We start from the raw sequence: 16,696 nt of genomic DNA, 5'->3' as shown, positions 1-16,696 counted from the left end.
TAATACCGTGCTGTAGAATGATCATTCTCCAATCAGAGTGCTGATGTACATTTTTCCATTCTCTAAATACAATTAAAGTCGTCCTTCTTAACTCTTAAACAAGCTTGATTATTGCCCAATATTTTCATTATTTACTGCACTTTGTACTTCTCCCCTTCTACAATAATATGCAGCCTATTTTAGAAGTTCAGATAGACATTATTTTCTATGAAGCTGTCAGTAATTCTCTAAGCATTCTTCTTGCTAACAAGCATTAAATGTTTAAGCTAATAAAGTTATCAAACTATAAACAAGTTGTCACCAGTTTCTTAGATTAGATATAAATATTGAAAGTGAGCTAACAAATAAAAAGTGCATATAAAACTTCACATTTAATATTTTGAATCATAACCAGTAAAATGTATAACTCAGTATTACAGGAAATACTTCAAGTTGATTGAATTTTCAGGATAATTCAGAAATACATTTTTATATCCTCTAGTTTAAAATATTGTTAAGACAATTACATTGACTGCAGAAAATATCTGTCATTAGTAAGATGTATGAATACAATATAATAGGTTCATAGGATGATACTAGGCTATTGGCCCCGAGGCCCTAAGCCTAGCCAAGAATTTTGACTATGTTCCCTCAAAGTCAGCACCTGTTTCCCCTGTCCAGCAGGGACACAGGTGGGATCCAAGTGGTGTATTTTATGTTTCCCATCCAGTTGTCCAGGTTCCTCTTAAAGAGAGCTACAGAGGTACTCTGCTTGACATGGAGAGGGTATCTAATCCACAGATGGGAGAGTCTTTGTGACACAAATCTATCCCACCAACAAGTTCTATTAATGTCACAGACCAGGATAAGGCCTTGTGTGTGGGTTGTGTGAGTGGAGTTTGACTTACGGATATACAGCAACTCCATCAAGGCTGTGTCTGAGATGGCCTTGTATGTCAGACACAGGTCACCTCTGAGCAGTCTGTACTAGACTGAGTAGAAGGATAGGGATTTTAGCCTATCTGTATATGATAGGTGTTTGAGACCCTGGATTTTCCTGGTCAAGAACCTCTGTGGTCTCTCCAGGTGCTGCATGTGCTTGGCAAGGTACATGCCGAAGGGGGCATTGTACTTGATAATGGGTCTGATAAGGAAGGAATACAGGGATGTTATGACCTCCTTGTTCTTGGATGAAATACCCTTATTTATGAGGTGGGCCATGTAGAAAGCCTTCTGTACAATGGAGGTAATGTGGTGGTCAAAATTCAGGTTGCTATGATTTTGTGCTTAGTATGGTGTTATTAATGTGATAATTAGTGGAGATGCCATTTTCCTCAAGGGGATAATGATGCATTGCTTGGCATTCAGTTTGAGGCCATGCTTCTGGCACCAGCCATTAGTTTGGGTAAGGCCCTCTTGGGGGATGTTCACATCACTAGGGGAATTTAAGACAGCACCCATCTTGCAGTCATCTGCAAACTTGGTCAGCCACAATCCACTGGTTTTGGCTTGCACCTCAGAAGAGTATATCCCAAACAGCAGATGTTCCAAGACTGATCCTTGGGGGTACAACGCTCATTACAGGTCTACTACTGGAGGTGGCTTCCCCTATTTTGACGCAGTGGGTTGTATTAATGAGCCAGTTAGCTACCCATCTGGCAACATACGGGTTGATGCCTATCTGGGAGAGTTTATCCCGAGTGGGTATAGTGTTGAAGGCTTTGGCTAGGTCAAAGTAGGAGGTGTGCAATGTCTTCCCCTTGTCCATGGCTTTGGTGACTGTTTCAAAGAAGTCAACCAAGTTTAACAGGTATGATCTCCGTTTGACAAAACCAAACTGTGTGGGTCAAGAGTTTGGAGGTTGCCAGTGTCCTTGTTTATAAGGTCCATGATAATGCAGTCCATGGCCTTGCAGATCAGGCTTGTTAGGCTGATGGGCCTATAATTGATTGGTTCAGTGGATGCTCCACCTTTGTGTAGAGGGATAACAGTGGCTGCCCTCCATTTAGCTGGGATGAAGCCACTGCTCAGGCATTGGTTGAACAGGATGTCTAATGGAGCTGAGAGCTCATGCCTGCGTTCAAGTAGGACACCCAGGAATGTTATCAGGTCCCATGGAGTCTGTATTTTTTGCCTTTGAGAGGGCATTAAAGACCTGCTCCAGGTAATGAAGGGAAGGGGGCAGATGCTGGGGACATCCTGCTTTACTGATGGGGGATGGGTTGTGAAGTTTTCACTATAGCTGTCTGCCAGCAGGTTAGCTATATCTATGGCGTTTGTGTATGTGGTGTTATTGACCTCCAGTTTAGAGCACTGAACTATTATAATTTTAATTAACCTAAGAAATTGGCTCAAATACTGCTATATCAATGAAAAGAATTAATATATTTGGTAAAAATTAAATGTTTAAAATTAGAGCCGTATTATTATATATATATATAAGAATATATATATATATATATATATATATATATATATATATATATATATGTATAAAACACCACATCACTGAAAAGAATGGCTATGAAATGGATTCAGAAAAGTTTTCCACCTTGCGCTAAGTGAGTTTGCATAAAGAACAGACATCTGCATGGTGTGTGCATGATTCACAGACACTAGCTGGGAATGTTGAGCAACAGGGTTGGGCAGGACATAAACTAATGGCCATAAATTGACTTGGTAGTTAGCAACATTATTAAAATTAGTGGGTTGTGGTATTCAAATGAAGTAAAACAAGATGTTGAAGTGTTCATAATTTTATAAAACTGCATATTACAGCTGCACCCACTGTATATCTGAATTCAGATGAATGTTCATGTTCATGTTAAAGGAATTGCTAAACAATAATAGGAGTCACTGCAGCATTATAAAATGTGTATCTGCAAGAAGTTCATGTTACCACTACTGTGTACAGTGATGCATTTCATTACTCCCACTGATGCATGGTCATCTGACCACACTTAAAGTTTCACGGACTCCACAGCACCAGCACTGTGAACCATTACAGGGCAACATGCAAGAAACTGTGGACTTATGTAAACCTCATCTGCAGCCTGTGGGAATCAAGGAGCATCTACTTCAGAAAATACAAAGATATGTATTGCTTTACATACATTTGCAACAGGAAACTATCAGTGGCCTACTGGAAACACAGTGGGGTATCTCATGCATCTGCCTGAACAATAATCCATCAGTGTGTCAATGACATGATTTAGCATGTGGAAGAGCATATGTGGTTTATATGCACCATAGAGTTCAGAGAGGACATCATATGGGAATTCTATGATATAGTCCATTTCCGTGAGGTACTGGGAGCCATAAAATGTACCTGCTTTGAAATAAAGGCCCCACCTAATGAACTGAGAACTGCAAAAGATATCACTCCATCAACTACCAGGTGGTCTGTAATGCATGGAATATTATCTACAGTGTGTCTGCAGGCCACTCCGGTCATTATCGTGACTCCCACATAAGGCACATCTGTGACCTGCTCAGGGTTGTTTGTAAGAGGTGACTTTTCTTGGGGACATATTGTTGATGATGCCAGATACCATGGGACCACAGCTAATGATACCCATCAAAAAACAGATGGCCATGTAGTGGAAATGTTCCTGTATAAACACATTAGACAGCTTTAATAAGTTAGACAGTAACTAAGAGGTTAATAGGACATATAAGCACTCTTACAGAGAAAGAAATCCATATACCTTGGGCAATAACAGTAGATACTCTTATTGACTGCTCACGCTCTGCCTTCAATTATGTGCCATACATTGTTAAACTATGTGGAGGTGTCTCTGGCTCTGATAGATACCAGAAATTCCTTTGCCTCTGTGAGAGGTGGCTTGACCAACAGTCCAGCACATTTTGAATAACCTTCTGATTCCAGATGGACAAGTTTGTATGTTTAACATCAGTGACTCTGCTGTAAACCATTGCATAACTTTTGTCTTGCCCACAAACCACAGTTATGCCTGTCACCACATCTTTCAGGCATTGTTACAGTAGTCCCAGTTGGCCCGAGTTGGCAGCACTCAGCTCATATAGTCTTGGACCATGAAGTAGAAGGCTAGGAGTAGCACATTGTTCTGTGCATGACAGAGCTCTGCTTTCCATGCAGTCTTCTCAATAAAGTTTACAGTGTGTTTTTGCTTTGGCTGTATTTTAGACATTGTTCTGTAGGCATTGAAAACACTGATATTAACATCTTGACCATGAATGACCCTGACAGCTCATTATACCACCAGTCTCCACCTCACCCATGCGATATCCTGTTAATGTGTCAGGAAGTAATACATATCAAGCCACACTGTTTTAGTAAAAGATGCACATATGTTTAACCAGGTTCACTTTTAAATTTTGAAATCCCAAAACCTTGAACCTCTAAATCCCAACGTTCAGAATTTCAAAGGTTTGGAATCTCGAAATGTATCAATGGAGATCACCATATAGTGCAGAACGGGAACTTTACCATTCTATTCACTATAGTGTGATCTCGGAGTTGGTATATTGAAGTTGCAGGGGGTGTGGGGGTGCAGGGAGGCTTGCCCCCCTGCAAAAACATGACATATGAAGTTTTCTTCTTTTAGGTGTTTGTTTTATTTTTCATTTTAAGATTCCAAGATCTCGAACTTCTGAACATTGGGATTTAGTGGTTTGAGGTTTTGGGATTTCGAAATTTAAAAGTAGACCTGTTTAACCACTTATACACCCTCAGTTGTGCATCATCCTTCATTATTTGTGTATACTGTTTGTATTTATTCCATTAGAGTGTCTGTGAAGGAACTGTGTATTTGATCAGCATTTTTCCTTTTTATATATAGTTTTCCCTTGGATATCCCATTACTGTGTTCAGGCAGCAATATTTGTTAGCATTGTCCAAGTAGTGCACCATGCTAGGCTTTTTCCTAGCATGCAGATGATTGTAACTATAGCTTTGAGTCACCCTTTTAGCTGTATGTGATAACAGCCTTCTCAAATTAAGAGTGCTAATTGCTCTTCAAGTATAGCGGCTGTGACATTATCATAGTAAAAATATATATCAATATCATTTTTTTTTCACTGTGACTTGACTTCTGTTTTCCCCACACTCTTTGTTGGTGCTCTTTCTTTTACATATATTTATTTAGATTACTCGTCTGTTTCTCTTCATTATTTGCTATTATACACAGCAAAATCTTGACCAACTGCCTTCCCTTAGTCAAAGCCTGATAGCCCATTGCAGGTGGCACAATAACATCACCACCAGCACCACCACCATTGCCAGAAATACCCAGGACATCTGTGTCCCAGCCTGCCACAGTCACCTCCACGCCTTGTACCTTATCCATACCACCCAGTACAGGCAGCCTTATATTGGATGCTGGCACTTTTGTACCTGCTGGCAGCAGTGGCATTGCACATGATAGATTAGTTACCCATTGGCAAGTGGGAGATAATCCACCGAAGGTTACATGCCCATATTGGACTTATGGAGACCCTCCTTTGGTGACTCAGCTAGCCTTATACCTGCCTAGAACTGGCTCCACAATCTGAGTCAGGGATCAGTGGTAAGAGTACCCAGGGTGTCAAGTAATATTGAACTAGGTTGCAGCTATCAAGTACAAGAGCTGCAGAACTGCATCATGTCCTCATCCTGGTGTTTACCTACCTTTTGTTTCTATGCCCAGCCTTGTTTCTTGTACAACTTTCCCTCAGCATTGCCTTCCCTCTATTTGACTGATGCCTCCTTCAGCATTACGCTCCCCTCCCTCATTGTTTACCAAGCAACACTGTCAGTGCTGTCTGTCTTCTCCTGCAGTGTTTCCTATTAAACCCTCTTACCTTTCTCTTCCTTTCCTTACTTCATTCCCAAACTTACATTCTCTTAATTGATAAGAAATGGGCTTTTGGCCCACAAAAAATATTCTTATCCTACATTCACCACTTCCATCCTGCGCATTCCTTAGGTTTTCGTTTTATGTTATACCCTCTGCTTGCTTCTCTATTTCAGTTCTTTACTATACTTCATTTTCCACCCTTAATTAATGCACCTCAGTAATGGCCATTTAAGGCTTCCAAATTACTTCTCAGTCTTGCTGCTACTGTGTGTGAGGGATTGCATAAGACACAATCAATGCTCAAGTACAACCAATGAGTATTGCTACTGTGTGTCATATAGCAAGGAGGTCATCTGCTATGCTTCACACCTCCAACTGTGATGCTTAACCAGTGTCACATGCCACTTATTTTGGGTTTCTCTGCCACTGGCTGTGCAAATGAGCTGCCTATCACTGCATGACAGTTACCACATGTGAAAATGAGTTACAGTGAATTTTGAAGCATTTATCTTTGTAAACTATTACAGGGCCAGCTATGGCTTTAGAAAATGAATTTAGATTAAAACATATGGTGTCATTAGCAATCAAACATATTTCTTCACCTCCTCCACCAGCATAACAGGCCAAAGCTCATTGATGAGCAGTGCTAAGGACCACAATATAAGGTAGAGGCCCAGAGCAGCCTAGAATTAGATGTTACATGTGTCCTAGATATACCACATCATGATAAGCAATGCTGTCACAATTACAGCGATTTAAAACTTAGAAATACTGACCTCTTGAGCCAATGGGAGGTTCAGGTGAGGGTGTAACCAACAACTCTGTACTGTAAGTAAGCAGTGGCTTAAGCCCCCATGTGTAAACTGCCACTTCATGCCACATAATGTCTAATGAACTACCATTTTATTCTTCCTAATCCAAGAAGAGATTGAAGAAAGCAGCTGCAGAGGCTGTACATTTATTTTCCTGCTTATTACCATAATTTCTCCTTTCATATCTCTGTTTTCATCAATTTTTAAGCTAGATTACTACTAGTCTATCTGCAAATAATTGCAGCCATCATGCTATATATATATATTAACTGTTACTGTATTTTATTTTTCTATTCAATAATTAGCCAAGTTATGTTAATTGCACTCTTGTTTTTTTTGTGTTAAATGCTATGTTCATATAAGAAACATTTAAAATCATGTAAATAAGCTCATGTACAGATGTTTTACTCTGCAATTATAAATGTACATCATGTGTAACTTAAATGTGAAGCTTTAATCCTTGGGCCTCCACTGAAACTGGGTTTTACAGAGTTGGACTTTTCCCGGTCAACAGAGGCAAACAAATACATAAATAAATAATAAGCTGATAAAATATACTTATTTTTCTAAAGTAAGGCTGGACTGTTTTCATCTTATAAGTTTATGAATTTACAGAGATATCCCTTTCATTCATTTTAAGGAACAGTAGTAAATGAAGTCTTTTAGTTTAAATAATTTCTGAGTTTCATTTTTCTGACCATGCTGACTTCCTGGCCTAGCTGAGAATTTGAGTGAAACAGCAACATGATGATCTTAAGAAGACAGAAAAGGTTAGAATCCCTGTCAGCAGAGCAGTGGTGGGTTTACTGTGCCTTGGTCATAGAGCTGTTTTCAACATCTGGCTCACCAATGCTTGTTTTTTCAGACCATGCAATGCCTTACTCTGACAGTGCTCCTATCTGGTTCATTGCCAAGTATGCAACTCACAACCAGGAGCGTTACCATAGCCTCACAATGTATAACCCTACCTCTTCTGTATCACTGCTGGAATGTAATATTACCTTATTGTACAGCGGTCTAGTGTAGTAAATGACACCATAAGTGAGTTCTTATACTCCATTGGCTAAATCTGATCATGCATAGTCAGTATGTGTCCATTATGTTGTACTGGGACACTGGGCCTTTACCATGTACTGTGAATGCATGAACAGATTCAGCTACTTGCTCTACCACAACATCACTGACAGTGCAATGCATGTAGAAGTGAGTCACTCAAAGATAAAGCAATACTTTTACAGTGGTCTTTAAGCACTTTATTTTTTTATTTAAAAATACAAAAAATGTTTTAAAACATCAGAAAAAACACTCACATATATTATCTGTCACACACACATGGAGACATCAGGATAGCTGCAGTCATGATCCTATGCGTGTGCACTCACACACACACACACACACACACACACACACACACACACACACACACACACACACACACACACACACACACACACACACACATACACAACAGATCCACATACTCATACACTTACAAACTTGCAGGCATGCTTGCTCTCTCTTACGTACATGTACACACAGACACACACACACAGATCCACACAGTCACACACTTACACACCTACAGACATGCTTCCTCTCTTACACACACACACACACACACACACACACACACACACACACACACACACACACACACACACACACACACACACATTGCTTTGCAATGCTTACCTCTTCCAGAGCAAACAGCACCACTCCTACCATAGGATTGGATGGGTACACACTGTCAAAATAATGCTTTAATGCTTTTTTTTCACTTTGTTCCCTAAATAGCACAGTACAGCTATTCTTTGAATCAATCTACTGTGCTGTTCTGATCTTGTTATGAAGTTCTGGAGAAGTGTACACGGCCAATTAGCATATGGCCTTCACTAGTGAGCCCTCAACATTCTATCTCCAAAATACAGAATACTAACTCTCATTATACTGTGGAACAAATGGGAAAATGTGGAACACCTACTAAATGCTTGCAGCTTTGACTAGCATAGCATGGTTAACAATTATTTGTTTTTATACTTCCAAAATGCTCGTCTCTTTAATCATTATAATCTGGTATTATCTAGCATATTTTTTTTGTTAAAAAATAGTTTAAAAAAGAAAGTGTACTGGCATTTGTGATGTGGAACAGCATGGAACAGAGAATTTTTATGATTTAAAATGAAGAATGCTCCTCATATGGCATTAGTTCTCAACCTAGCTCTTAACCTCTAATCTCCAGAATCAGGGACAAATGCCTCAAATCAGGGGCACTTTATAAACATATTAGTGTTGTTAACTTTTAGCAGAATAAGAAAATGTGAAGTAACATGTATCCCCCACAATTTGGATGACCCCAGTTAACCATCTGCTGCCTAGCTTCCCCATTTACTCCTTAGATTCATGGTAAATTAGCATGCGTTTTTTTAATTAAAAGTACTATGAATCTAATTCTTGTCATTCTCTTAAGTATAATCCATCAGTTTTTCTCCTCAAATTGCCAGTTTTAGCATGGAATAACAGGGGAACAGCAAAATTCTGAGCCAAAATCATGCTCAGTTCTGAAGTATGGTTCTTAATGATGTGCCAGAAAATCACAAATATTACAGGAACAAAACAAAAATATGAAGCAATATCAAGGATCATTACACAATATCAGAAACAGTTGAGATCTATAAAGAATTAAAACATTACCCCTTCAACTAAAGTGGAACGTCTGTGCTAAAACACACAGCAGGGGGTGGGGTAACAGAGCAAATTTAAATGTTACCATTGAGAATTTACAGTCCACTGTTCAAATGTGCAAATGCATGTGCAGTACACATTTTAACTAGTACTGTGAAAAAACACAGAGCTGCTGCGTTAGCAATACATTTTCTGGCATTTATAGCCTGTGCAGTCCACTTTGAGTGGAGCTGATTCCTTAAGTATGAGGAAATGCATGTGGTAATATTTAACTGATTTTATCCTACATTTAAAAAGTACCTTAGAATACCAGGTTGTTGCCTTCGGCATGTAAGCTAGCAAAATGAGTTAAGAGTGTTGAGTGCAACAAAGGAGTTTAAATAATTTTAGATGCTTGACCAGGGAGCAGTATGTTGGATGCGCAGTCATGGACCCCATTGGAGGTATGGGCCCTTGGCTACTGTCTAATTTGCCCTTATTACAATTCACCATTGCAGCTGAGATACAAGAAAGATCTTCATATTCCAAAACGTTATAATGATGGGCTTGTAATACCTGTGCACTCCTAGTGGTCATAAATTTTGATATTCTTCAGTCGTTCCTTCATTCTTTCTGAATATGGTTATATTAAACTTGGACTGCATACACCAAGCTTATTTGACAAATTCTTTGCAGTACTTATAATCAGTTTTGGTGGTAACTATGTCAGATTATTGTCTAGGACTTCCCTTGTATCAAGTACACTCATGGACTTTGTCTGAAATATTTTGTCCTGTATCGTGTATTTATCGTGGACACCCCTCTCATCTTCCAGTAGTTAGAGTATAACATGTCATTAATATGTACTGAAGATTAATGGCTGTTGTCCAGACAACAGCCACTACACTCCCAGTCATGTCTTCTCTGTAGGATTATTTATGTTGTGCTAAATTCCACTGGTGCGGCATGCTTACATGCTTCAGTTCCACATGACTCAGAATTATGATGCATAATGTCAGTATGCTGTGTACTTCCAGGTTACCATAGCGTCATGCATTCGGTAAGCTGGTATAAGACAGTGGTATTTGAATCATGCTTCATATTTCAGAGAAATAGAAGAGGACCTATAAGTGAAACAGTGACAGGGACACTTGGTGGCACACATCTGTATACTAACAGATTCCAAAAAGCTGATAATGAATAGCACAGCAGAAGAGGATCCCCTGTAGTACCATAGCCACTTTGTTAGTCTGGCAGCCACAAAAACGATGTCTGCAGCTGACCTATTTATATATTCTCTTCCATTTATTAATCATTTTTAATTAGTATAGTATAGTTGTATGCTTACCTGCATTGCATGTTGCTCTGCATTGCTATATAGCACTAAACTGCATGCATTCTTCATTACATTTTCCACTAAGCACTAATAGTGATAGTGTTGCTTTTTTAATTGCACTGACTAATCATCGTTAATACTGAATCTCTCAAACTGGTTTAATGGATTTATGCCACTTTGTCCTGTATCACTTTCCTGAATCACCAGCCCCTGCTGTTTAAAAAACGTAAATGGTCCAGTGAATTTTTCTTAATTTGGAGCATTGTGCAGAGTCTTACAGGACTCTTCTTTTAGAAACATTTGATTATTGTCCATAACATATACAAAAAAAAAAAAAAAAAAAAAAGCTAAAAACAATAATGCCAACTTCAGTCATGATTCCTTTGTATAGGGCTACTACACCATCCATATAACCATGTGACATTTTCAAAGTTCAGTCTAATATAATGTAACTAGCCATATGTAATTTGTTGATGATATATCCAGAACACACAGACACACACGCACACATGCACGCACACACGCACACACGCACGCACGCACGCACACACACACACACACACACACACATACACACACACATACAGGAATATTACTATTGCATTCCCATTTATCAAAAGGCACATTACCTTATTAAATCACTTGCTTCAGCAAAGATTTGGGTAAAGGTGTCAGCTGCACTGGATACAAGACACTAGGGGCTGTGATTGATACATGAGATATGAGTCTAATGCTGGTATTTATTTATAAAGATGTGAGCATATAGTGGTCTAATAAATTAATGCGGATTGCACATTTGCGGTTGCAATTAGAATCTCAGTGTATGCTCTTTTTTTAACTTATCTTTTTTTGTTCATTGATTTTGTGAATCCCTTTTCTCTGGTCTTCATTCTCATCTCTTTGTGCTTATTTTAGGTTGTGGAAGACACCAGTCTGGAGAAATGCCTATGATGCCCGATGACCTAGCTGTCTCTGTGTGTTCCAACTTGGCTTTGCTTCATTTGCTAATGATTTTAAATTGTCAAACATGAGTCTGGCACTTCTTGCTCACCTTTTCTGAATTAACATTCTGCTGCAATTCTGTTATGTTTCCCTGTTTAGGAAACAGGAGCAAATATTTCAACTCCTTCACTAAATGTAAAGCAGAAACTAATAATTAAATGTAAAAATGCTGCTGACAAATAAATCATGTTTCTCTTTAACATTTACTAATCCTTATGCATGTGGTTGATTGAATCATTTTTTCCATGTTCTGGCATTAAGCAAAACCTAAAAATGTATATACAAGACCTAAAAATACTCGTTACTATCATGAATACATAACTTCAAACCAGCAATAATAGTCCAGTACTTATTGCATTCAGATTTAAAAGAAAAATAATTAATTCACTATTTTCGTCAAAATTAATAAACATGATATTTTTCTGCCAGCATCTCTCTTTTACCCCAACCCCAGCAACATGGGAAAAAAGATCTTTGATAGTGTGTTTTCCTTGCTTTGAACATAGTAATGTAAGCAAATGAAAACAAACATTTGGGATTTTGATGGCTATGATTTCTCATGAGGCCCATTTCATTAACTTAAACAACTTGATGGCTGTCAAGTACTACAAACAACATACAACTCAGGCATGCTTGCTATTAAAATACAAACTCTTATGTTTAAGAATTATGGTTTGAACTTGGATAGCATGTCTTTGTTATGCCAAATCTCATTATAAAGCAATAATATTTTTGATATAAAGGTGAATGTATATATTAGAGTTTATTTTGTTTACATATGCTTACAACCTGGAAGAGGGATGTGTTTTAAAAGTCTGGATTTAAATCATTGCACTAAGCACAGTGAAATAGAACATACATTGAAATATGTGAAATAAATGTAACTCCAGTATAACACTAATGGATATCACTTGAAGTTTTACAGTCTGCTTATGACACAAGTAGTTGTTCTTTCAATTTTTAATATAAGGAAACAGAATACACTCGGACATGTGCCTGCATATTCCTTATAATGACTGCAGCTTATCTTATGTAGACTGCAAAACATATCACTTGTGGTTTACTTTTGTAGGGGGGGTGTGGGTCAAAAAATAATTGCATTATAATATCATGCAACATGTTGAAAAAATCACTGCCAACGAAAAGACCACACAATGTAATACAGTCTCACACCAACTCCGTTCGCTGCACCAAAAGGAAAAATTCACTTGCGACTCCACTATACACTTTAAAACACTTTTATTGTGAATATATGAATACAAGGTTTAGCGCTTTCATTTACCTCATAGCAGACTTCTCAAGAACACACCCTCTTATAAAATACATGCTTTTATACTTGTTCCTACCCAAGTTATACTAATCATATAATTTCACCATTAAATCATTAAACCAATTAGTTGTTTAAAGTGCTCAGTGCTCAAATTCGTGTTTCCTTTTACTACACATCCTATTCTGAGCTCGTATAAAATTGTCCTATAAGTTGATTGTCTTACTCATTCAATAATAAATATTTCAAATGACATGTTACACAATATTACCATTGTAAAATCCTCAAAACACTTAAATCATAAAAACTTCTTTTTTTGTATATAAAATTATTTGTTATCCTAAAAACCATAAATGAAACGTTATAAATTTGTATTCTAATTGAAACATATGTACTATTTAATGTACATTCTCTAAAATGGGCTTAATCAAAATACTTTCATTTAATCCAGGGTATACTGAAGCATTCAACAATATCTGCCATCTAGTTTCCCTTTCCCCTAGTCTTTTACGTATGTCACCTCCCCTGGGATTAATTTTTATGTACTCTAATATCCCAAATTTGAAGGTGCCACAGTTGGTACTGTCTGCTAAGTGCCTGTATAAAGCATTCTTCGTATCTTTTTTCCTTATACGGTACCCATGATCATAAATTCTATATCTTAAACATCTATTAGTCTTACCTATGTAGAAACACGGGCATTTTGTGCACTTAGCTAGGTAAATGACATGTTGGGTACGGCAATTACCCTTTCTAAATGTAACCTCCGTTCTATTTCTATCATCCAATGTCAGAGATGGTATTAGCAAAATCTCCCTACACTGATTGTACTGTCCACATTTTCATGTACCCCCATCATTTCCTTTTTCATTACCTTTTGGTATTTTATTCTCCAATTTCAATTTCGAATTCTTTCCAGTTTTGTAAACAAATACCGGAAGTCCTCCTACCTTTTTAAATACTGTATCTTCTGTTTTCATTATGTTCCAATTAGCCTCCACAATTTTTTGTACTTGTTTTACATGGGGTCCGTATTTGAAAATACAGGCTCTCTGAAAATGAGTTATACCAGCTCCGTCATTGTCCATAATTGCATTATGAATCGTGTTACTATTCATATTAGGGGCTCCTCTTACACCAGTACCCAATAGGGGTTTATACCTTTTACCCCATTCTCTTTTTACATATTTTTTGGTGCCTTCTATCAATTTTAGTGGGTAACCCTTTTCCTTAAACATCTTCCCTATTTTATCTAACTCTTCTACCATGTCTGCGAACTCTGAAGTCATTCTTGCAGCTCTTATATACTGCCCTTTAATAATGCTCCGTTTTTGACTATAGGGGTGACAACTTGAGTACTGTAAATACGAGTTACTGAAGGTATCTTTCCTGTATATTCTAGACTTGAATTTACCATTTTCTACAAATATATTTGTGTCTAAATAGGATATTTTATTCCTATCCATACTGTATGTAAATTTCAAGTATTCACAAGTAGTATTCAAATATTCAAAGAAAGATTGTAATTTTTCAATATTTCCATTCCATAAAATAAGTATATCATACAAAAATCTTACGTAACTCGTAATGTTGTCTCTCATTATAGTGTCAAAATATACTCAGTTTCCCAATCTAATAAGACTAAATTTGGAAATATCCGGGTGCATGCCGCTCCCATTGCCACCCCCAAATAATTTTATATACAAAACAAGAAGTTTTTATGATTTGAGTGTTTTGGGGATTTTACAACGGTAATATTGTGTAACGTCATTTGAATTTTTTATTACTGAATGAGTAAGACAATCATCTTATAGGACAATTTTATACGAGCTCAGAATAGGATGTGTAGTAACAGGAAACACGAATTTGAGTACTGAGCACTTTAAACAACTAATTGGTTTAATGATTTAATGGTGAAATTATATGATTAGTATAACTTGGGTAGGAACAAGTATAAAAGCATGTATTTTATAAGAGGGTGTGTTCTGAAGAAGTCTACTATGAGGTAGATGAAAGCGCTAAATCTTTTACTCATATATTCACAATAAACATTTTTTAAAGTGTATAGTGGAGTCGCAAGTGAATTTTTCCTTTTGGTGCAGCGAACGGAGTTGGTCTGGGACTGTATTATAATATCATGCAACATGTCTTACAGCACTGGTTGGTTGGAAACGGAACAAATGAATACAGGCTTAATGATCAAAAGAACATTATTTTGTTCAAGATGCCAAATATACCACTTGTGTACTAGTGGTGACTGCAAGCCCAGATCTCCAACTATGACCATTTCTCTGTTTCTTTGCTTATTTGGAGACAGTACAAGCATAGAACAGTGGAATTGAAATATTACATGTGAGCACTTTCTTTCTATTCTTCCATTTTATGTGACCAGTTTATAATATATAAGTAGATGGGAATATGGGGTGCTTCACATATGCTTAAAGTACTGTTTATTGAATGATCTGTGTAGTCACTTCAAAATAGTTACTTATGCGTGTGCATTTGGTTGTTTCTGGAGATTTCCTTTTCAGGGCTTTTGTCAGTCATGGTCTTCTGTAGGCTGAATGTTACTGGTCTAAACTACTCGATATATTGCTACTTTCCTTGTAACCGTTTGACTAGTGTTATTTGTAATACTTTTCTCCACTTCTGCTTCAGTTCAGTGGATCAAGTTAAATATTAAGAGAGTAGCACAATGCATTTACCTAACAAAAAAGGAACAACAAAAATGGGCTGCATGCATACTCTTTCTGGCTGGCTGTGTTCTCTGCTGCTGCAATGACTGTGAGCGTAACAGGTGTGGTTAGCTATTTTTAAATTAACATTATCATAGCTAACCAAAATAAAAGTACATTATGAGAAGGGTCTTCGTGTGTCAGACAGTCCTTGTCAATTCTCAGAAAAACCTTTGTGTAAACATGTCATTTAAATGTATTATTTAAATGTGTTAACTATTCATCATTTAAAATAATACTTGTGATTTGCTTCTTGTCTTATCAACACTATACTTTGTCAATATATAGAATTACATTTTTTAATGTCCTAAAACCTAGATTCTCAATTAGCTCCATCTGTATAATGATGTAATTATACTCTAATCTTTTATTTGGAACCACGTTATGCCTATTAGCAATGTTAGCTGGCCTCTGTGCCTGAGTCATAACTGAAAAGGGTCTTTGAACCTGTTCACCTACCCAGTTAACAAATAAAAAGGTAAATAAATAAGCTGAGAAGCAATTTTCCTGTGCAGCACAAGCATATGCACCTCACACACTTACTCCAGTCTGGTGCTAACTACATTGTCTGCTTTCCATCTTATTCCAATCCACTTATAATAGTGGCATAAGTCATTGTTTTCTTGTACATGCTCATTTACCATCTACTTTTCTGTAACTCCTAATGCAGGCATTGTCATATTAAACACAGACCACCAACAGAGTCATACAATCTTCATTAGTCATTTAATAATTTTTATACCTACTGCTTATGGTAGCAGCATTAGTTTCCTATGCATCTTACTTACACCAGGGGTTCTGACACTGAGCATTTAACTGAATAATACCTCGCTTTTCCTCCATAGCCCTCTGTAGAGGGTGGTTCTACTCACAGAATTAGCATTTAATTGACCATACCCTGAGACCTTAGCAGATCTCAGGTCCATGTATAAAATCAGCAAGATAACATCAAAGGGTGGGCAGACTCAGAAATCATGGAGACATATTATTAGTTACCACTACAATATGTTGAAATTATGCAACTGTAAGTTGCCGTATGTGATTATTCAGGAGAGAAAAGTGCTTGGTTTACCTAGGTGTACAGC

The sequence above is a fragment of the Protopterus annectens genome, chromosome 3.part0, assembly GCF_019279795.1.
Source record: "Protopterus annectens isolate FY-2018-M chromosome 3.part0, PAN1.0, whole genome shotgun sequence".
Taxonomy (NCBI): Eukaryota; Metazoa; Chordata; order Ceratodontiformes; family Protopteridae; genus Protopterus; species Protopterus annectens.
The sequence above is the reverse complement of the archived record's forward strand: the minus strand, read 5'-3'. Positions refer to the sequence as shown.